The 22,736-nt window shown below is 46.8% G+C and overlaps 1 protein-coding gene across 7 annotated transcripts in view; it reads left to right on the plus strand.

The window, feature by feature from the left end:
- EYA3 (EYA transcriptional coactivator and phosphatase 3) overlaps nt 1–22,736 on the plus strand; it is a 900,226-nt gene that overhangs the window by 829,948 nt on the left and 47,542 nt on the right. The window lies entirely within an intron of this gene.

Below are 22,736 nucleotides of genomic sequence, written 5' to 3' on the forward strand. Positions count from 1 at the left end.
ACTCATCTGACCTTCCACCTTCCACTACATCTCAAGAAAGAGTTGTTGCATCTGTTGGATCATAGGTGAGCTGTTAACTTCTGCCTGGACCAAACCAAGGAGTTCTGGTTACACAACAAGCTCTTTGATGGCTACTGTGGTGCCAAATTGGTTCAGGGGGTACAGAAGTCGACTCCATTTTGGTGGATTATCCTCTGCATCAAAACCTGCCAAGAACTAGCCTCCTGAAGGGATCCAAGCCTATTCCACCAGGACTAAGACAATGAATTCTGCACTTGATCTGCGGTTGTGGGAAGCTGGGTCTCTATATGGTGCACAAAAAAGAAGTACACTGTGCAGAGAGTCCAGTGGATCCCCAGTTGGTGTGTAGGGGGAAATGTTGATTGGATCAATGCTCTATTTTGTGATTTTGTTCGCAAGCAGTTAGGCTTATCAGATGGTAGTGCTAAGCATTTTTTTTTTACTCACAGAGCCAATAAGAGACACTCAAAGAGAAAATCCAAGACCAATTTAGAAAAATAACACTTTTATATACATTTCAAACCCCCAAACTATGTTATAAGGTAAATACGTTTTTAAGCATAAATACTTTTTAGTTGAAAAAATCGAGACAGTGCAATTCGAGTTCTTCAATGTTAACCTATGGAAGAAAACGCATTCAGCAAATGAACACTTATTGACAACTCACAGGACCAGTCTTGTTGACTTTAGAGAAGTACTGGGCAAGGGTCAGGACCACACCAACAGGTCACTCTGGGCAGCACTGGGGCGACCGGGGGCAGAGGTGCAGTACACGTCGGCTGCCCAATGTATTTCAGTGGGGGGGTAGGTGTGAGTGGGGGATGGCAGTCGAGGACAATAAAAAGGTAGGCCACAACCGTGGGTGCTCGGGGACGTAGGTGCACTTTTGGTCCTCTTCACCAGTGCTGACGAATGCAGGGGTGTTCTTTGCCATCGGATTTCCTTGTCCAGGGGCACTCGTGGTGGGTTGGGGCTGCAGGCCTCGTCGGGAAGTCCAGGAGATGTGAATCCACAGTGGACTCAAGCACAGGAGAGCTGGGAGACGTCATTTACACCAGGGGTCCACTTTAACCCTGGGCTGGCAGCAACGGCTGCAATAGTTGCCTCAGGTGTCTGGTTTCTCTCACTACAGAGGCTGCGGGAGAGGAGGTCGGCAGGCAGAGGCTGCTGGCAAATTCAAGGAATCCAGGAGGGGTGAACTCGCGATGAACTAAGACTCTGGACAGCTGGGGGACCTTGCTGGAGGTCCACTCCCACTTGGGTCTGTGGCTGCAGGTGCAGTAGTGTCTTCAGGTGTCAGGTCTTTGTGGTTCCGGAGGCTGCAGAGTCTTTTTTGTAGAGTTGATTGGGAGTAGGTCTGCTGCAGCTCATGGAAGTCTTGAGTCTTTTTCAGAGGCAAGTAGCCCTCCCAGGTTTCTGGAGGTACAGCTGCAGATCGAAGCATCTTTTAGCGCAGAGTCCATCGAGGAGTGCAGACAGGCCGGCAGGGTTGGTACCAGCTCAGCTGCTGCTGCTTCTCCTTTTCTGCGATTTCACCTTCTTCTTTGTCCTTTTCTTCTTGGATTATCAGGTTCTGAGTTCTAGGGATTAGGAGTGCCACCTAAATACTCAATTTAGGGATGTTACAGGGAGTGCCAGGTGGCAGCCAATGTGTTGCCCACCTTTAGGGTGACTACACCCATTCTGTTACTACTTCCATTGAGAAGTGGGCATAACCCTGGTCCTAGTGCCTAATTCCTTCCAAACCAAGATTGAGGAATTTAAAAAGTGGTGTCCACTTCAGCTCGTCCAACACCTCCTAATCTGCCTAATTTTCCCACCTGTTCTGCCTCCAGAAGTGGGGTCAGGACAGGAGGGTTGGTCATCGCCGCCTTTTGGAGAGATCTGGGTCGCATTTCAAAGGCAGCCAGGCTTTTGAAGCTTCCCGCTCTGGAATGTCCATCCTGCCTGGAGATGTCAACACCCCCGCCCACTGCAAGCTTTTGTCTCAGGAGCCCGAGAGCGCTGGCTCTCACCTTTGAGGGTCTGAAATGTGGCATAGGTGCCGGAACTGGTCAGGACCAGTCAGTTAACACACTAGAAGATGGTATGTTTTCAGGAATCACCTATAAGGAGTCCTCTGGGTGCATGTATTGGTAAATCCAACACTGGCGTCAGTTTGGGTTCACCAGTATGAGATGTTTGATATCAAACATCTGTATCTTCAGTGAAGCCATCCTGTAGCTGGGGAACTCGTAGTGACCAGCGTCCAGCACATGTATTTAAAATGGCTTCCCTGGGCACTGTCTGAGATTTAACAAAGACATAGCAGTGGCATATCTGCTTGTGCAGACATGCCCTAACATGTAATATAATGTACTCTGACTTAGGGCTGTAAGGCCTGCTAGAGAGGTGACTTACATATAATATATGCAGTCAGGTTTTCACTTTTATCTGCACCAAGACACACAGCCTGCAATGGCAGCCTGTCATGTGCTTGGTGAGGGGTCCCTTAGGGTGGCTCAATTTGTGCTGCAGCCCTCAGAGACCCTCTTTAATATCCTAGGTACCAGGAGCACCATTTACTAGGGACTTTCGAGGATGCTAAAGAGTTTGCCAATCGGGGAGATGACTGTAGCTTTTAGGAGAAAAGATCTGGCACCACTGGGGTCCTGGTTAGCAGGAACCTGGTGCACTTTCAGTCGAAATTACATCAGAGACCAGGCAAAAAGTGGGGCTAACCATGCTAGAAAGTGTGCTTCCCTACAGAGGTGTTCCAATTGCACATTTGTAAGGTGGCAACATGGGCTTTCTCCAGCTGGTTTTCTTGGACTAATTGTAGGAAAGTGTCCTGTTGGCATGGTTAAAACTCCCCCTCCACCTTTTGCCTGATATCTGATGGTAACTTGACTGTGTGTGTGTTGGGATCCTGCTAACCAGGCCCTGACACCTGTGTTCTTTCCCTAAACTGTACCTTTACTTCCACAATGGACACACCTCTGGCACACAGCTAAGTCCCTTGTAAAACGTACCAGTGGTACCAAGGGCCTTGTCATCAGAGAGGGTCCCCAAGGGCTTGCAGCATGTACTATGCCACCCTAGGGGACCCATCACCAAGCACATGCACATTTTCACAGCAGATTGTGTGTGCTCCTGGGGAGAAATAGGTAAAGACGACATGGCATTCCTTTCTGGTGCCATGCTGACAGATCACTGCCTGAGGCATAGGTAAGTCACCCCTCTAGCAGGCCTTACATCCCTAAGGCAGAGTGCACTATACCACAGGTGAGGGCATTGCTGCATGAGCAATATCTAAGTGTCTAAGTTAATTCTTAGACTCTATAAGTGCTGTGTAGCCATATTGAGTACATGGGCTGGGTGTTTGTCATTACGAACTCCACAGATCCATGATGGCTTCACTGAATGTTGGGAAGTTTGTCCTCAAACTTCTCAGCTCAGGAAACCCACAATGATGCCAGTGTTGACTTTTTGTAAAATGCACACAGAGGGCATGTTAGAGATGCCCCCTGAAATTCACCCAAGCCTCTAGCGTGTGGCTGACCGGGATACGCCAGCATGCCACTACTAGATGGGTTTCTGACCCCATGGTGGTGAGAGCCTTTGTGCTTTCAGGAGTCGGGGACAAAGCCCTACTCTGGGTGGAGATGTTTCACCCACCCCTGCAGGAACAGCAACACTTTTTGGTGAGCCTCAAAGGCTCCTGCCTTTTGTTTTGCTCTCTGAGGGCACTCCAGCTAGTGGAGATGCCTGCCCGTGGACCGGGCCCCACTTCAGGCGGCAGATCCGGGGGGAGAATTGGTAAACACCAGAAGGAGTGTTCACACCAGCTGGGACCACCCCTAAGGTGCCCAGAGCAGAGGTGAACCCCTCCTGGCAAAATCCTCCCATCCCACCATTGGCTACTGCCTTCTGACCCCTGTAATGCCCCTAAATCTAGTATTTAGGGGTACACTTGAACCTTGCTTTTTTGATTCCTTGCGAACTAAAGGACTGAAGAGCCGCACCAGCAGTGAAGACTCCAGACAACAACTGACTTGGCCCCAGTCCTACCGGCCTGTCTGCAGCTTCAAGACTCCTGCTACAAGAAGACGACGTCCTGCAGAGACGGTGACCTCTACAAAACCCCAGAGGTCTGCCTGCCTTCCATAAAGACCAAGATCTCCAGAGGACAGCGGCCCTGTCCACAAAGAAACCTCCAATAAGGCCTTCAGACCTCCAGTATCCGTGCGTCCTGTCCACTCTGCACCTGACGCCCACGGCCCGAGTCCAGGTGGCCCATCAGTCCATTGAAGGTCCCCAGGCGATTCCACCCTAGGTTGACCCCTCTGACCAACACGACGACGCCTGCAGCCTAAATCCAGAGGGACCCCCGTGACCACGACCGGCTCCGGTGTAGAATTCCTGACGCCTAAAAGTACCCCTGCGCTCACAGCCCCCTGGCCTTGGGTAACCAAACCATACAGCAGTGTCCATTGGGTATGCCAGCCAACGGTCCAGCAGTATCGAGTGGGCTCTCTACTTACCTGTCCAACTGTTTGGTCTTCTTCAACCGTCCCCCTTCACTAAGCCTGCAGCCTCTTTGTAACCCCCGGGGTTCCTCCGTTGAAAGCATTGGGTGCCCAACGTTGTGTTTGCACCCTGCACTCGGCTGCCCCTGCGCCGCTGAGGATGTGTTTGGTGCTGACCTGAGGGACCTCCCTTCATCCCCCCACATTCTTGAAACTGTACTTACCTGCAACAAAGATCCTTTTGGTTCGAGACATAAAGTAACAAAGAATATTTTTTTATATATAGGCATTGGCCTTGAATTAGTCATTGACTGTGCCTCATTTCTTGACTGTGTGTGTACAGCAAATGCTTAGCACAACCCTCCGATAGGCCTAACTGCTCGGCCACACTTCCAGAACAGAGAGCATTAGTATAATCTACTTTATTCTCTGTAAAGCCTCTGGGGATCCACTGGAATCTGTGCACACTAAACCTCACTTTGGTATAGTATATACAGAGCCAGCTTCCTACACTAATCGTCCATCAAACCGCCTGGGCATCTACAGATGAGGAATCTGCAAGTAGAAGTATCCATTATAAGGAAAAGTTACTTATCTCTGATAACTATGTTTCTGGTGAATATTCTACCTACATATTCCTCACCGACCTGCCCATGTCCCTGTTTGCTGGACATGTAATAGGGGAAGTTAATAAGATCCCATCTGGAATGATTCTGGGACTGCAATCCTTCATCAGTGTCAATCTGCCCTCTTGTCTCAAAGGTTTAGGGAAAAACAGAGGGAAACTGACATCGATGCATCGGGGTGGACGCATTATGGCCAAGTGGTAACACCTAACGTCTCTCTGGCGCGATTGAGTACAGTACCCTCTACTGGTGACCTTGTTGCTTTGAAGTTTTCTGGATCCAGTCTGATGCCTGGAGGTGGTTCTATGCAGGAAAGTGCCCTTTTTCTTGGCATGGTTGCCGTAATTTTCTGCCAGTTTTCAGTGTGTTTGAATGTGTTCACTGGGATCCTGCTAACCAGGACCTCAGTGATTATGCTCTCTCCTCTAAATTTGGTTGCTAGTAACATTTTCTTCCCACAATTGGCATACTGGTCCCTCCCATATAAGTCCCTAGTATATGGTACATAGGTACCCAGGGCATTGGTGTTCCAGGGGATCCCTATGGGCTGCAGCAGTTAATTTGCCACCCATAGGGAGCCCATACAAAGGGTTCTTCAGGCCTGTCATTGCAGTCTGCGTGAACCAGGTGCACGCACCCGGTTTTACTACAGGTCACTGCACCAGGTCACTGTAAATCACCCCTATGGTAGGCCTTCTCTGCCCAGAGTGCAGGGTGCAGGTACCTGTGTATGAGGGCACCCCTGCACTAGCAGAGGTGTCCCCACGAACACCAGCCCGATTTTACTGGACTTCGTGAGTGCGGGGACGCCATTTTATATTTGTACCCGACATAGGTCACTACCTCTGTCCAGCTACATAATGGTAACTCCGACATTGCTACCACTAGTCTTACAAGGTTTTCCAGGCAGCCCAGCTGCTGCCACCCCTCAGGTTTCTGCACTCTTGCTACTTGATCTGATCATGCCCAGGAAGGCAGAACAAAGGATTTCCTTTGGGAGAGGGAGGTAACACCCTCTACCTTTGGAAATAGGTGTGACCGGCTTGGGAGGGGTAGCCTCCCCAAGCCACTGGTTTGCTTTGAAGGGCACATTTGGTGCCCTCCGTGAATAAACCAGTCCACACCGGTTTAGGAACTCCCATTCCCTGCACTGGTCCAAAACTGGATGATGAAAAGGGGAGTGACCACTCCCTTGTCCATCACCACCCCAGGGGTAGTGCCCAGAGCTGCTCCAGAGGGTCCCTGGGTTCTGCCTCTTGATTCCAAGGTTGACAGGGAATTCTGGGAGCAGTTGAGTGGCCAGGTCAGACAGGTGACGTCAGGGGCACCCTCTGATAGGTAGTTACCTGGTTAGGTGACCAAGCCCCCTCTTTGGGCTCTATAGGGTCTTCCTCTGGGGTGGGTCCTCAGATTCAGCTTGTAAGATTTCAGCAGTACTCCTCTGCAACCTCTGCTTTGACTTCTAGCCTCCAGAACCGTGACTGGACCCTCCAGGAACCTACAACCTGCAGATCCCCGAGGAAACCTCTTCTGCAACATTACATCCAGAATTCCTGCCAGCTTTGCAACATTTCTCTGGCTTTGTATCCTCAGAAGACTGTGACTCTTAGCCTGCACAAGAAGAAGAAGGAATCTCCTTTGGGGTGAAGGCATCACTCCTCTCCATCCGCAGGTACCTGGCTTCATCGACGAATGGCTGCGTGGCTCTCCCCTCACCCTGAGTGGCGTGGATCCTGTGGGCGGTGGTCCAGAGGGTTCCCCTTGATCTTCTCTGCCAGCTGTCGCACTTTGGTGGTGGCAAGTCCTTTCCAAGACCGCACTCCCGTGCATCACGTCCTTTGCATCTGCCAAGGCTTGTTTGCTTCACCTCCAAGGAGAACTTCAGGCAGCATGTATCTCCAGCTCTCCCTCCTGCAACTCCTGGGCGTCTGCGTGGTCCGCCAGCGATGTGGGAGCAACCTCTTTGGTGCTGCGTGGGCTGCTTCAGCGACTTCTGTGTCCCTGTCCTGTGGGACACCTGTGGGTTCTGACTCTGCTCCTGTGAACCTTCTGAACACGGAAGGGTCCACTGTGACGCCCCCTCCTGGGGAGAGTCCTCCTGGACCTTGCTGGTCCCCGGCAGCACCTCTTTTCTCCAACTGCGAATTTGCCTTTGCCAAGGCGTGTTGGTGGAAATCCTTCACCGACACCCATCTGCAAGCCAGCTTCCAGCGTGGGACACCTTTTGCACGCATCAGGAACTCTTCTCCAGCTTCTGTGCTGCAGTGCTGACCTGTCTTCCTTCTTCGTCGACCAACTCCAAAAGGTACCTTGGTGGGTAGCATCTCCTACTCCCACTGGACTCCACAGACACTTCTGGACTTGGTCCTCTCTCTCCACAAGGCTCCATCTTTGGTAATCCATTGCTTGTTCCTTGCAGGCTGTTCAGGGTGTCTTCTTTTTTTTCTTTTCATCCTTTTGGGGTGGTTTTGGGGAAATCCAGTGTTTTACTCCTGTACTCCTGGTCACTGGGGTGTACTGCTTTACTTACCTGTGTGGTTTCCTAGTACTCCCAGTTCCCCTCTAAACGATTTACATACCTAGGTGGGGAGCCCTGTGTTCGCATTCCACTGTCTTAGTGTATAGTTTGGGCTCCCCCTAGGGCTACTATTGCTTATTGCTATTTTACTGTTTTCCAACCATTTTATGCCTCTTACTGTTTTAGTGTGTGTGTGTGTGTGTGTGTGTGTGTGTGTGTGTGTGTATATATATATATATGTATATATATATATATATATATATATATATATATATATATATATATATATATTTGGCATGTGTAGCTGCAGATACACATGCTGTGCATATGTCTGCCATCTAGTCTTGGGCTTGGAGTGTTACAAGTTGTTTTTCTTCGAAGAAGTGTTTTCGAGTCACGGCATTGAGTGGCTCCTCCTCTTCGGCTCCATTGCGCATGGGCATCGACTCCATGTTAGATTGTTTTCTTTCCGCCATCGGGTTCGGACATGTTTCCTTTCGCTCCAATAGTTCGATTTGGAAAAGCTTGAAAACTCTTTATTTCTTGTCGGTATTGTTTCGATCGCGTTACACCTTCTATCGACACTTCAGGTACCGTCGGATCAAACCTCTTTACTCGCCCTTCAGGGCGCCCGCACCCAACTCTGGCCTCGTCGGGCCGACCGCGTGGAAGCCTCATAGACCGGACTCCATTCCGATTCTGTCCTCGGTGCCACGCTAAATTCCCTTATACGGACCAACATCTCGCCTGTAATCTCTGCCTTTCCCCGGACCATCGGGAAGAAAATTGCTAGGTATGCAGATCCTTCCGATCCAAGAAGATGCTCCGAGACAGAAGAGCACAGAGACTCGAGATGGCATCCAAACGCACCGAACATCTCAACATCTCAACGTCGAAGAGGAGGAGATCATGCAGACCGCTGTCTCCATTCGAGGATCTGACTCCGAGCAGGAATCCGAGGAGGACAGACTGGTCACGGCAGGACAGCACATGAGTACGCCTGCCCCTGTCCCATCCAAGCCCAAACATAAGGCCTTGGGGACGCAACTGCCTGAAGGCCATGGCTCGACCCGAAAAAAGACCTTTGGTGACCAACCCACAAGTTCGGCACTGAAAAAGGCCACTCCTTTGAAGCCTTCGGACTCGAGTCGAAGCTCCGTTTCCAAACTGAGCAAACACCGCTCTTCCGAGTTGAAATCTCGAAAATCTTTTTCGGAACCAAGACCATCTTCGAGTCTATCTTTTTCGAACCCGAAAAAGCCAGTTTTGGAGCTGAAAAAACTGGCTTACACTGAGGACCATGGACTTTTAAAAGTACTTAAAGAAAGCCAAAAATCTACTGATGAGGACTCACAAATGCAGCCTATCATAGAACAAATCGATGAAAGGCAAGCCAGGATTTATATTGACAAAGAAACTGGCAGAATTGTGACTGCACCTCCTCCAAAACCAAAGAGGAAATTAGCCTTTCAGGAGGAATTGGACACTGCACAGCCTCCAGCTAAAGTGCCAAGAACAAAGGAGAGGCCTCCACCTCCTCAATTTTCTCCTTCAGTCTCCTCCTCACTCTCCACATCTCTCCTACCAGCCCTACACCTATGCAGTCACGATCACATTCATTTGATTCACAGCACGACAATATATATCCATGGGATCTTTATGATCCAGATCCCATTCCCGATAACGACCCAGACTGCTATCCCTCAAAGCCTTTACCACCTGAAGATAGTACAGGGTACAATCAAGTACTAGCCAGGGCTGCAGCATACCATAGTGTCACCATGCACACTGAACAGTTGGAAGGCGATTTTTTTATTTAATACACTCTCCTCCACGCACACAACATACCAGTCGCTCCCTATGCTACCAGGCATGCTAAAACATGCTCATCAAATTTTTTGTGAGCCTGTCAAAATGAGAATAATAACTCCCAGGTTAGAGAAGGAATACAAGCCACCTCCCTCTGATCCTGTATATATAACTCAGCAACTCCCTCCAGACTCAGTAATAGTAAGCGCTGCTAGGAAAAGGGCAAACTCGCAGTCGTCAGGTGATGCACCCCCACCAGAAAAAGAGAGCAGAAAATGTGATGCTGCAGGGAAGAGAGTGGCATCCCAGGCAGCCAACCAATGGAGAATAGCCAACTCTCTGGCGCTGTTGGCTAGATATGATAGGGCACATTGGTATGAGATGAGATATAATTCAGCATCTCCCCAAGGAACATCAAAAAAGGGCACAGCAGATAGTAGAGGAGGGCAAGCCATCTCCAACAACCAAATTAGGTCTGCCCTGGACTCAGCAGACACCGCTGCCAGGAGCGTTAACACTGCTGTAACAATCAGGAGGCACGCATGGCTCAGGTCCTCCGGGTTCAAACATGAAATTCAACAAGCGGTGTTGGACATGCCATTCAATAAAAAAAAAACTTTTCAGCCCAGAGGTTGACACTGTAATTGAAAAAAAGCATAAAGACTCGGACACTGCAAAGGCCATGGGTGCGCTATACGCCACCCAATACAGGGGATCCTTTCGGAAACCACAGTTTAGAGGTGGATTTAGGCCCCAGAGTACAGAGCCATCCACATCACAGCCAAAATCACCCTACCAACCTCAATATCAAAGAGGTAGTTTGAGAGGTTATAGAGGCCAGTATCACAGAGGCAAGGAAAATATCAGACATCAAAAAAGGCCTCACAAGGTAAATAGTGACTTGTACCATTCCTTCCCAATTCACACCTCCCCTGTGGGGGGGAAGACTGCAAGAGCTCCACAACAATTGGCTAAACATTACCACAGACAACTGGGTATTATCAATTATCCGCAATGGCTATTGCCTAGAATTGATACAAACTCCACCAAAACCACACAGGCTATCCACAGACAATATCACTCTGTTACAGGAAGAGGCCAAATCTCTATTACTCAAACAAGCAATAGAACCCGTGCCACAAAGTCAAGTAGGAACAGGAGTTTACTTACTGTATTTCCTCATGCCCAAAAACGATGGCATCTTAAGGCCAAAATTAGATCTCAGAACCCTCAATCTTTACAATCTGTCAGAACACTTTCATATGGTAACATTACAGGATGTTATCCTACTACTTCAGCAACACGATTTCATTAGACCTCAAAGATGCGTATTTTCCCATACCCATCCATCCTGCGCACAGAAAATATCTCAGATTTGTCATTCAAGAAAAGCACTATCAGTTCAAACTGTTACCCTTTGGAATAACAGCAGCTCCAAGGGTATTCACAAAGTGCCTAGCGGTAGTCGCAGCTTACTTAAGAAGACAACACATACATGTCTTTCCATATCTAGACGATTGGCTAATAAAATCAAACAGTCATACGCAGTGCCAACATCATACACGTTATGTAATAAACACCCTACACACACTAGGGTTCTCAATAAACTACCAAAAATCGCACCTACAACCAGCGCAAATTCAGCAGTATTTAGGAGCTACATTAAACACCCAAAGAGCACTTGCAAGCCCAAGTCCACAAAGGGTACAATCGTTCCACAGCATATTGCCAAAAATCAAGCCAAACCAACAGTACACAGTCAAATTTGTCATGAAACTGTTGGGCATTATGGCAAGATTAAATATGCGGCCCTCACAACAGTGCCTTGCAAACAATGGTCGCCGGCACATGGTCATCTTCAAGATCTAGTGTTGATAGACTGCCAAACACACATATCGCTTCAGTGGTGGAATTCCACAAATTTAAACAAAGGGCAGCCATTTCAAGACCCTGTGCCTCACGCCATTCTTACAACAAATGCATCAAGGATTGGATAGGGAGCACATCTCAACAATCACAACATTCAGGGACAATGGGACACCAAACAAAAACAACTTCACATAAATCACTTAGTGCTAGGGACACTGCTAGCAGTTCTAAGAGCTTTTCAACCTCTTCTTTTTCACAAACACATTCTTATCAGGACAGACAATATGACAACAATGTACTACTTAAACAAACAAGGAGGAACCCACTCATCACAACTTTGCCTTCTAGCACAACACATTTGGCATTGGCTATTCACAACAACATTCACCTGGTAGCTCAATATATTCCAGGGATTCACAATCAATTAGCAGACGGCCTCAGCCGAGATCATCAACAAACGAACGAGTGGGAAATTCACCCCCAAGTGCTTCACAAATACTTTCGCCAGTGGGGAACACCTGACATAGACCTGTTCGCCACCAACCACAACACAAAATACCAAAACTTTGCGTCCAGGTACCCACACCCTCGATCCAAGGGCAATGCTCTATGGATCAACTGGTCAGGGATATTTGCTTACGCTTTTCCCCCTCTCCCGCTCATTCCATTTCTGGTCAACAAACTGCGTCAAAACAAACTCAAACTCATACTAATAGCACTAACTTGGGCACGTCAACCATGGTACACAACATTGTTAGACCTGTCACTAGTACCCCACATCAAACTTCCAAACAGGCCGGACTTGTTGACACAAAACAAACAAATCAGGCACCCCAATCCAGCAATACTCAATCTGGCTCCTGAAATCTTAGAGTTTGGATATCTACATCTTCCACCAGAATGTATGGAAGTGATTAAACAAGCAAGGAAACCCACCACCAGGCAGTGTTATGCAAACAAATGGAAAAGATTTGTTTTTTACTGCCAAACCAAACACATAACACCCCTTGACGCAACCATACAACACACTGTAGGTTATTTATTCCATCTACAAAAAGCTAATTTAGCTTTTTCATCCATTAAAATACATCACAGCAATTTCTGCTTATTTGCAAAATATACAAAAAAAATCTCTATTTAGAGTGCCTGTCATCAAAGCTTTCATGAAGGGACTAAAACGTATCATACCTCTAAGAACGCCACCAGTACCTTCATGGAATCTTAATATTGTACTCACACAACTCATGTGTCCACCCTTTGAACCCATGCACTCCTGTCAAATTCAATTCCTAACATGGAAAGTAGCATTCCTAGTGGCAGTCACTTCATTACGAAGAGTCAGTGAAATACAAGCATTCACTATTGAACAACCCTTTATACAAGTACACAAACATAAGGTAGTACTTTGCACAAACCCAAAATTCCTAACTAAAGTCATCTTGCGGTTTCATTTAAATCAAACAGTGGAACTTCCAGTCTTCTTCCCACAGCCGGACTCAGTGGCAGAGAGAGCATTACATACATTAGATATTAAAAGAGCTCTAATGTATTACATTGACAGAACAAAATCATTCAGAAAGACTAAACAGCTGTTTGTCGCATTCCAAAAACCCCATCCTGGTAATCCTATATCAAAACAAGCCATAGCCAGATGGATATTAAAATGTATCCAAACTTGCTACCTAAAGGTTGAATGACAGCTGTTAATAACACCAAAAGCACATTCCACTAGGAAAAAAGGAGCAACAATGGCGTTTCTAGGAAATATACCAATGACAGAAATCTGTAAAGCAGCCACTTGGTCAACACCCCAAACATTTACCAAGCATTACTGTGTAGATGTGTTAGCAACACAACAAGCCACAGTAGGACAGGCTGTTCTAAGAACACTATTTCAAACAACTTCAACTCCTACAGGCTGACCACCGCTTATGGGAGTAGAACTGCTTTGTAGTCTATGCATAGCATGTGTATCTGCAGCTACACATGCCATCGAACGGAAAATGTCACTTACCCAGTGTACATCTGTTCGTGGCATGTTCCGTTGCAGGTTCACATGCACCCTCCCTCCTGCCCGGGAGCCTGAAGCCGTTTGTTACATTTAAATTTGTACATATGTATATAAATCTCTATTCCATTGCATGAACATCTCTTTCTTTACACTCTATCACTCCTACCTTACCCTCTGCGGGAAAACAATCTGAGATGGAGTCGATGCCCATGCACAATGGAGAAGAAAAGGAGGAGTCACTCGGTCCCGTGACTCGAAATGACTTCTTCGAAGAAAAACAACTTGTAACACTCCGAGCCCAACACTAGATGGCAGGACCTGTGCATAGCATGTGAATCTGCAGCAGAACATGCCGCGAACAGATGTACACTGGGTAAGTGACATTTTCAATATATAGTATTTACTTACCTCCTATTGGAGGGTTGCCTTTCTAGTATTTTCTGATACTATGTTCCAATAATAAAGTACCTTTATTTTTGTACAACCAAGTGTTTTCTTTCTTGTGTGTAAGTACTATGTGACTGTATTGGTATTGCAGGAGCTTTGCATGTCTTCTAGATAAGCCTCAGCTGCTCCTCCACAGCTACCTCTAGAGAGCCTCGCTACTAGACACTGCCTACACTTCACTAGGAGGGGATACCTGGACCTGGTATAAGGTGTAAGTACCATAGGTACCCACCACACACCAGACCAGCTTCCTACATTCTACATGTGAGGAATCTGCAGGTAGAAAGAGTATCCACCAGAAAGATTATTTGCTAGAGACTTATAGTTGCAGGTTCCTTATCTTGAAATTACCCTAAGCATCAGTCCGTATGGAGGTTTTTCATGAGCAGTACCCCTGTGTGTGGTTAGGTGGCATCGATTTACTGTGTCCGTCATCTGCGTCTTCTGCACCAAAATTTACATCACAAGTCCTACATAGGCACGACCCCAGCACACTGACGTCGGTTCTTTTCATTATGCACCAGCCAGTGCCGATCCAAAGAGAGCTACCCCTGAGTCAGTTTTTGACTAGCTTTTTGCTTTTTCGTCTTGTCAAAGTCTCTACGAAGACAAGGCAAACTCAGTGCTCAAGTGCCTCAATGATTCTCGTGCAACAGGCAGATCCTTGGGACTCACTGGGGCCCCTTAGTCTGTCTTTCAGCCCTGGCACAGAGGGCTCCCATGGATCCGGAGTGGTGTTGGTCGTACCATCCGACCTTTGACACCAGTCCTGATGCTCCTGGTGCCACCTGTGAACTCCCCCGGCCCTGCCTCCGCCCACCCCTGAGCAGTGCCGTCCCTTTTTTTTTTATTGCCATCTACGACACAGAGCAAATAGGCATCAACTGACTCTGACAGGCACCTTTTTTTCTAAGTCTTTTTATTGCCTTTTTGTGCACTGACCAACAGGTTCACAATAAATATACATAAATGAGCTTGTCATAAAAGCAGTAGCGGATAAAAAGAACTGTCACTGCGGCCACCAGTGTAATGCTCTTCTATTGGTCGTAGGCTCCTGTCGCTTGTGATAGGATCCTGAAGTCTATGCTACAAACATCCCAACATATGTTAACCCCTGCTCCACCCCTCCCCCCCAAGGCTTCACGGAAGAAATAGTAAAATATACTGCGTAGGGACCGTGTGTGTAAAATACCGAGGTCTATGGGGCAAAACCCACGCTGCGGAGTCCACTACACTTAAACCAAATGATCAGGGGGATTAGTTTAAGGGTGTCATGACAGGGTGTGCCCGAAGGGTCATCTAGCCCCCCAGGCTAGCAAAACATCTGATAGTGTATCATCACGTCTACTGCTGTGCATATGAGCTCCTTCAGCTTCTGCCCACATATCCTCCCGAGCAGTGAGTCCAGGATACTCAGGCTATGATACTGATGTTTCAGCCTCTATTCTGGATTTTGGGGAGAATGGCTCTGAGGCTGCTGAGGCTCATGGCCTTCTGCATCCTGCTACTGACCTATGTCAGATGGCATACGAGGGCTCTGCAGTGGACCTGAAATTCCAGTGGGGCGCAGCATCAGGGGAATCTCCCTGACATGGTCCAGATCTCAGAGATCTGCAGTGATGGCTACCGAACCACAATTGGGTCAGAGGCAGAACCCTCTCACTTCCGCAACCAGATCTGACAGGAGTGGCAGATGCTTCACTCCTGGAATGGGGCGGACATCTGGGAGAGGTGGAGATCAGAGGCGTCTGGTCTCTGGCAGAGTCCAGACTCCACATCAACATGTTGGAGCTCAGTGCAATCCGGCTGGCATGAATAGCATTTCTTCCCTCCCTCAAAAGAAAGTTAGTGCAGGGTGGGGTTGTGGACCCTTTGTCAGGAGGCTATGCGCCTCTGGACGTGGCTGTAACAGCAGGGCATACCCCTGATGATTCAACGTCTGGCGGGATCTCTGAAACAATAGCAGATTAACTCATCCTGCAATGTCTAATGAGACACATACGGCGTTTCCATCTGGAGGTGTGGCAAGGCCTCTTTCAGCAGTGGACAGAGCCTTGGTTAGATCTGTTCGCCTCCGCAGAGCACAGGCAGTGTCAGCAGTATTGTGCGTTGGAGTTTCCAAGGTCGCAATTGCTCAGAGACTCTTCATCTTGAGTGAAACATTGAGGCTTTCTGTACGCCTTTCCACCCATACAACTTCTGCCCAAAGTTCACAAGAAGTTCAAGAATGACCACACTCAAGTAATCCTTGTGACTCCGGACTGGGCATAGAGAGTCTGGCATACTTAGCTACTGAGCACGGGCATCGATCCTCCAATTATACTGCCCCTTCAGGAGGATCTTCTATCACAGAGCAGGGGAAGGTTCTACTCCAGAACCTGTCCACTCTGTCTTCTTGTGTGGAGATTGAGCAGTGACAGTGGACAGCTTCTGACCTTCCTCCCAAAGTCTGTAACGTAATCTTTGCAGACAAGCGTCCCTTCACCAAAACGGTATACGCCTGTCATTGGAAAAAAATTGTGGCATGGTGCACAGACAAGTCTGCTGACCCCCTTTCTGCCCTTGTTTCTGAGATTTTGTTCATCCTTTCTCTGGCCCAGCCAGACTCTGGTTACTTGTCTGCCATTTCTGCTTTAAAGTTGCCTGATCAACCTTCATTTTTGTTTCCTATTGTACATAGGTTCCTCTAAGATCTTACACATATATTTCCTCTATCTCCATTCATTATGCCCTAATGGGATTTGAATTTGGTTCTGACATTCCTGATGTGTGCTCCATCTGAGCCTCTCCACAATTGTCCACTCAGGCCTCCCACTTTGAAAACAGCCTTCCTTGTGGCTATTACATCTGCCTGCAGGTTGAGTGAGCTGCAGGCATTGTCATCTAAGCCTCCCTACCTTTCCATCTATCCTGATAAAGTGGTGCTTTGCACTCGGGCTTCCTTTTTGCCAAAAGTGTCACGCCCTTTAATGTAGGCCAGTCCTTCACCTTGCCTACTTTTTACGCACCCCCACCTCCTTCTAAGGAAGAGAAGAGACTCCACTGCCTGGACCCAAAGGGACCATTAGCATTCTACCTTGATCGTACAAAATAGTTTCGGGCGGATGATCAACTCTGTTGATTATGTGGATACGAAGAAAAGTCGGGAAGTGCAGAAGTGGACCATCTCCAGATGGATCATACTCTGCATCAAGATCTGCTATGCACTGGCCAAGGAACATGGAGGAAAGCACCCTTTTTGGCATGGTTAGCCCCCACGTTTTGCCTGGTATCTGGTGTGATTTTTGCCTGAAAGTGCACTAGGTCCCTGCTAACCAGGTCCCCAATGCAGAACTCTTTCCCAGAATTGTACAGTTGTTCTCCCCAATACAATATTTACCACCCTCTGTGTCCCTAGTAGATAGTACCCCTGGTGCCTAGTGTACAGAAGGTCCCTGAGGGTTGCAGCTTCAATTATGCCACCCTCAGGAATCCCTCACCAAATCCACACATTACTGCCATTGCAGACTGCATGTCTTGGTGCAGGTAAAATTGAAAACACGACCTGTCACACATCCCAGGGTGCCAGGTCCACTACCACTGCATGTGCTATTTTTAGTCACCCTTACAGAATGCCTTCCAGCCCTAAGGTAGAGTGCATCATATCACATGTGAGGGAATAAAAGCATGAGCAAATATTCCCCTGCTTAGGTCTCTGTCGATTCTTACACATAGTAAGTGGACAGGGAAGCCATTTTAAATGGGCACTAGTCAATACAAGTTTCCCAGCAACACAATGGCTTCTCTGAACATAGGCATTTTTGGTGTCGGGCATCTCATATTAATACACCCACACTGTTTTTTGCGAGGGATTTATTAATATACACACCCAGGGGACACCTTAGAGGTGCCCCCTGAAAAAACCTACCAACTACTAGTATGTTGACTGGCCGGTCCTGACCAGTTCCACCTGCCTTAGCCACGTTTCTAACCTCTTGAGGTGAGAGCCAGCGCTCAGCCAGGATCAAAAGCCTGCACTGGCGAGGGTGTTGACACCTCCTCCAAGCAGGATGGAGATTCCAGGGTGGGAAGCTTCAACTGCTTAGCCACCTTTGTAATGCAACCCAGCTCTCTCCAGATGGCGGAGAGGATCAACTCCCTGTCCTGATCAAAGTTCTTGGCGGCAAAACAGGCAGGAAAATTAGTAAGATTAGGAGGTGTGCCCGCATCATGCCAGTCCCATCCATAAGGTGGACCAGCTGAAGTGGACACCACTTTTTAAATTCCTTCGCCTTGTTTTGGATGGAATTAGACCTCTGGGATCTAGGTTATGCCCACTTCCCAACAGAAGTGGTCATAAAGAGGGTGTAGTCTCCCTAAAGGCAGGTAACCCTTTAGTTGCTACCTGGCACTCCCTATAACATCACCAAATTGAGCACTCCTGAACCCCCAAGAACTCTGATCCTGTTGACCTAAGAAGCCCAAGAACATTGAAGAGCTGCAGAAGAGGAGAAAAGAAGCAGGTGACCTGGTACCAATCCGCCAGCCGGTCTGCAACTCTCAACAGACTCTGCACCAAAAGATGGCTCATCCTGCAGCTGTGTCTCCAGAAACCCAGGAGGACTGCATGCCTTAGAAAACAACTCATAACTTCCCATGAACAGTGGATCTTTTACCCAACAAATTCTACAAAAGGGACTCTGAAGCCTCCAGAACCACAAAGACACGACACCTGAAGTCGCCACTGCACCTGCCGTCTCCGACCCGAGTTGAAGTGGACCACCAGAGGCCGCATCCATCATGGTTGTATTCCTCCTGGGCTCCCTGAAGATGCCTGCAGCCTCTTTCCCGCTGCCTCTGTGGTGAGAGAAACCCAACACCTGAAACAACCACTGCATCTGTCACCTCTGGCCTGAGTTGAAATGGGCACAGGACCCCTCAACCGCTAGTGCTCGCGGACACAGAAACCCAACACCAAAGGACACACCTGCACCCGCTGCCCCTGGCCAGTTGGGAAGAGGGCCAAACGTGCACCTACGCCCCCAAGCACCCCACATTTGCAACCTACCTGTTGGTTGTTCTCGACTGGCTGCCTAGCCAGAGCCTGCAGTCTTTTTCTATGGCACCATACTACACCTCTGCACCCAGCCACCCCTGTGCTGCACGGAGTGACCTGTTGGTGAAGTCCTGACACTTGCCCAGTACTCACTTAAGTTTCAGAAATTGGTCTTGTAAGTCATCATAAAGTACCTGTTTGCTGAACTTGTTTTTTCTCCAATAGGATAACATTGCAGAACTCAGTAATTGCACTGTGTCCACTTTTGCAAGTGTCAAGAATTCATACTTAAAAACGTGATAACCTTGTTACAAAGTTCTTGCTTTCAAAGTATACATAAAAATGTTATTTCTTCTAATTTGGTCTCGGATGTATTCTTTGAGTGTCTCATTTATTGCCTCTGTGAGGACAACAAATGCTTAGCACTACCCTCTGATAATCCTAACTGCTCGCACACACTACCACAACATAGAGCGTTAGTAGTATCTACTTTTGCCTCTGTAAACCAATTGGGTATCCACTGGACTCTGCACAGTGTACTTTTTTTTTTAGTATACCATATATTGGGCTAGCTTCCTACAAAGCAATCACCTGAGAGTTTGCATGCACATTCTACCAGACCTAAAGCTGCAACCACTGAATTAGCAATCAGAGTTCCAGTCCTTGACATCTGTCAGACGGCAACTTGGACATTTCTGCACACATTTAGTAAGCACTATTGTCTGGGCAGTCACGTCCGTAGGGATGGGCACTTTGCCCGTTATGTCCTTCAGGACTTTCTAGTATGATCTTAGTTCGCAGACCCTCCGCAAGGAATGGTACTGCTTGGGTATCTATTCTAAGATAAGGAATCTGCAGCTAGAAGTCTGACAGATGAACAAGTTACCTTTGGTAACCCCTTATCTGGTAGAGACAATATCAGGTTGCCGATTCCTTACCAACCCACCCATCCTCCCCCCTCTGCAGACTGATTTCTAGGGGCCGGGACTCCCCTGTCAGGGCCTTAGTTTTCACACAGCAGTGGTCATTGTTCTTCATGGCTCTGCACTTTTGGCATGCAAAGTCATGAAAAGAAACTGACATGAGCATGCCGATGTGGCACCTGAGCCAATCGACGGCACCTACCTGCACGCAGGAGTACTGCTCAAGACATTTCACTGTATCCAGACTGATACCTGGGGGTAATTCTAAGGTAAGGAATCCGCAACTAGATATTGATTCTACCAGATAACTGAAAGTAAGTAACTTGTTTGTTAATGCCTGTAGGAAACTTTATCTTCCTGACCTGTGCTAAACTAAGCCTCAACTCCATCTTGTATTAACATGGCTTCTGTTTCACGATGTTCATTGTGTTTCTATATTTTTCATTGACACAGCAAAATGTGCACTGTTTGGAATGACGTTATTGTAGAACTCCGGCGGAAGCCTTTAGATACTTTTCAAGGCTCTTCCTGCGCACACACTGTAATTCATTCACTTATGAGTCTTTTCATTGTTCATGTAACCTTATTAGTTCTGATACCTTCGATGACATTAGATGAGAAGTTGCATAATTATTATTCATTTATGGGGATAGTGATAGGATTGGTGTTATTATTATATCTTTTAATGTTGAAAAATGATTTGCTGTAGTTTTAATACATTTTCACACCTCATGCTCTCTATGGTGAATTTGGGGTTGTGATAGTTTTGGATTTCTGCTAAGCATGCTGCCCATATCTCTATTGGTTTACAGCACGTTTTGGACTTTGTCTAGTCTTTAGATTTTATTCATTGCTGCACCCATTTTAAATGGTAAATAATGTTTATGGCAATCAATTTCCTATGACTTATAGTTGATTTGTTTGAACTTTACTTGATTTTCCTTCGGTGAGACACTTGAATAATTTAATAAACCTTAATCATTTTCTAAATGTATTGATCTCTAACCTCCTTAAGTAGTAATGGACTGCTAGTACCAAGCAGAGTACGGCCAGTCTATTTCCTCAGACCTTTTGGTTCTGTAGATTTTTCAGTAGGCTAGGCTCTTTCCTTCCAAAGCCTACCTTCTCACATCCCTTCCTTTCCCTCAGTCACCTCTCACAACCATGCTTACATCTCACAGCAGGAGGTGCCTACACTTTTGAGCAAGGAGGCTGTGAAACTGGAGCCAGAATCCAAGATAAGGCAGGGTTTCCTCTCTGTATATTTTTCTATTTCAAGGAAAGACAGTGGCCGCCATCCCATTCTGGATTTCCAGTTGGTGAACTCTTTCCTCTGTTAAGATAACTTTTAAATTATGTCTCAGGCACAGGTTGGAGGTAGATGAATGGATGAGGTTCCTAGACTTTCTGGGCATGCATTTTCACACTTTGATCCTGAAGTCACGCAGGAGGCATCTGCATTTTGTTGAGAATGCCACCCACTATCAATTTGCGGTCCTGCCGTTTAGACGAAAATTGACCTCATGTGTTTACAACAGTGGTGGTGCAGCACTGTTTGGTAGGTGGGGTGTCCCTGCATTCTCATGCTAATCACCAGTGCTGCTAAGCCCCTCGATTTGCCTGCATCCAGTTTGTTTAGGCAGACATTAAACCTGTAGGGCATGTTACCAAGTAATACAAATCACTATTTGATAGTCTTAGTTAGACAGTTATTTAATTTGAGGTTAAATGAATGATGACAATGTGATTGATAAATTTGTTGTCATTTGATTTAAATTTGATAGAGTGCAGCATATGCCTGTCGGCGTCTTGGCACTGCCATCTAACTGAAGGCTAAAACTACCTGTAATTTAACCTACAAGGGAAGAGTAAACAATGTTTTCTGAAAATCTATAGGATCGGCTTACTTCTGAAATGCCACTGTTTTTTATTCCAAAGAAGGGAGGTAGTATATTAGAAGCTTCTGCCACTCCGCGAGGCTTTATGAATTTTTGGAACGTTCACTTTTTTGGGCTGTGGCTGATGGAAGGCATTTTTTACGAACGTACCATTTGATTTTGTTTTTTAAGAAAATAAGGGCAGTATGATTGAGGGTTCTATCTGCAGTGCAAAGCACTTTCAAAGCCTCATTTTTTTTTCTTTTTTTTTTCTTTTTTTATGGGGAGCCAGTGTAGTTCTTCCTTAGCCTTCAAGACTGGTTTGAACTTCCTAATGTTCCTAAGGAGGTGAACTGCTACATTTTGCAGTCTCTGAAGTTTTCTTAAAAGGCCTTCATGTGCCCTGGCATAAAGGACATTACAAGTACAAGTAGTAAATGTTTTTTGTCGATAAAAAGGTAAGAAAGGAAAGATTTTCTTCAGTGTTTTAAAACTTAAGAAACCAAAAGACGTTAGTTGATTTGTCTGATCTATAAAATTAAGGTTGGAATCAAAAATGATTCCCAAGTTCCTTACTTAAAATATTGGGGTAGTGAGAGAGCCAAGGGGCTGTGGCCACCAGGAATTATTCCAAAAGGAAGTGTCCCATCCAAAAAGGAGCACCTCTGTCTTTTCAGAATTTAGTTTTAGACAGTGGAAGCTCATCCAGTTAACTTTTACAGGCATACAATTTTTTTAACGCAAGGCCACACATATATGTTAAATCATATGGTACTCGATAAAGATCCTTGTGGGACACCACAGTGTAAGGAAAAAGGCTTAGAAATGAAATCTTCCATAGTAACTCATTGCTCCCTTTCACCCAGAAAGAAGCACAACAGGTTGAAGACAGCGCTTCAGATACTTCTTTCAGACATCCAAAGCTTCAGAATTGTCCTCCAGTATTGGCAGTAGTTGATGCCAACAAAGACAATTAATAATTATTTTTATTTTGTAAAACATAATGGTTCACTGTTCGCAGTTATTAAGTTTGTGGCAAACTGATGTGCTTAAATATTTGGCATAGGTGAATTTGTTCAGGGTATATTGCTT

This window comes from Pleurodeles waltl, chromosome 3_1, assembly GCF_031143425.1.
Source record: "Pleurodeles waltl isolate 20211129_DDA chromosome 3_1, aPleWal1.hap1.20221129, whole genome shotgun sequence".
In the NCBI taxonomy this organism is placed as follows: Eukaryota; Metazoa; Chordata; class Amphibia; order Caudata; family Salamandridae; genus Pleurodeles; species Pleurodeles waltl.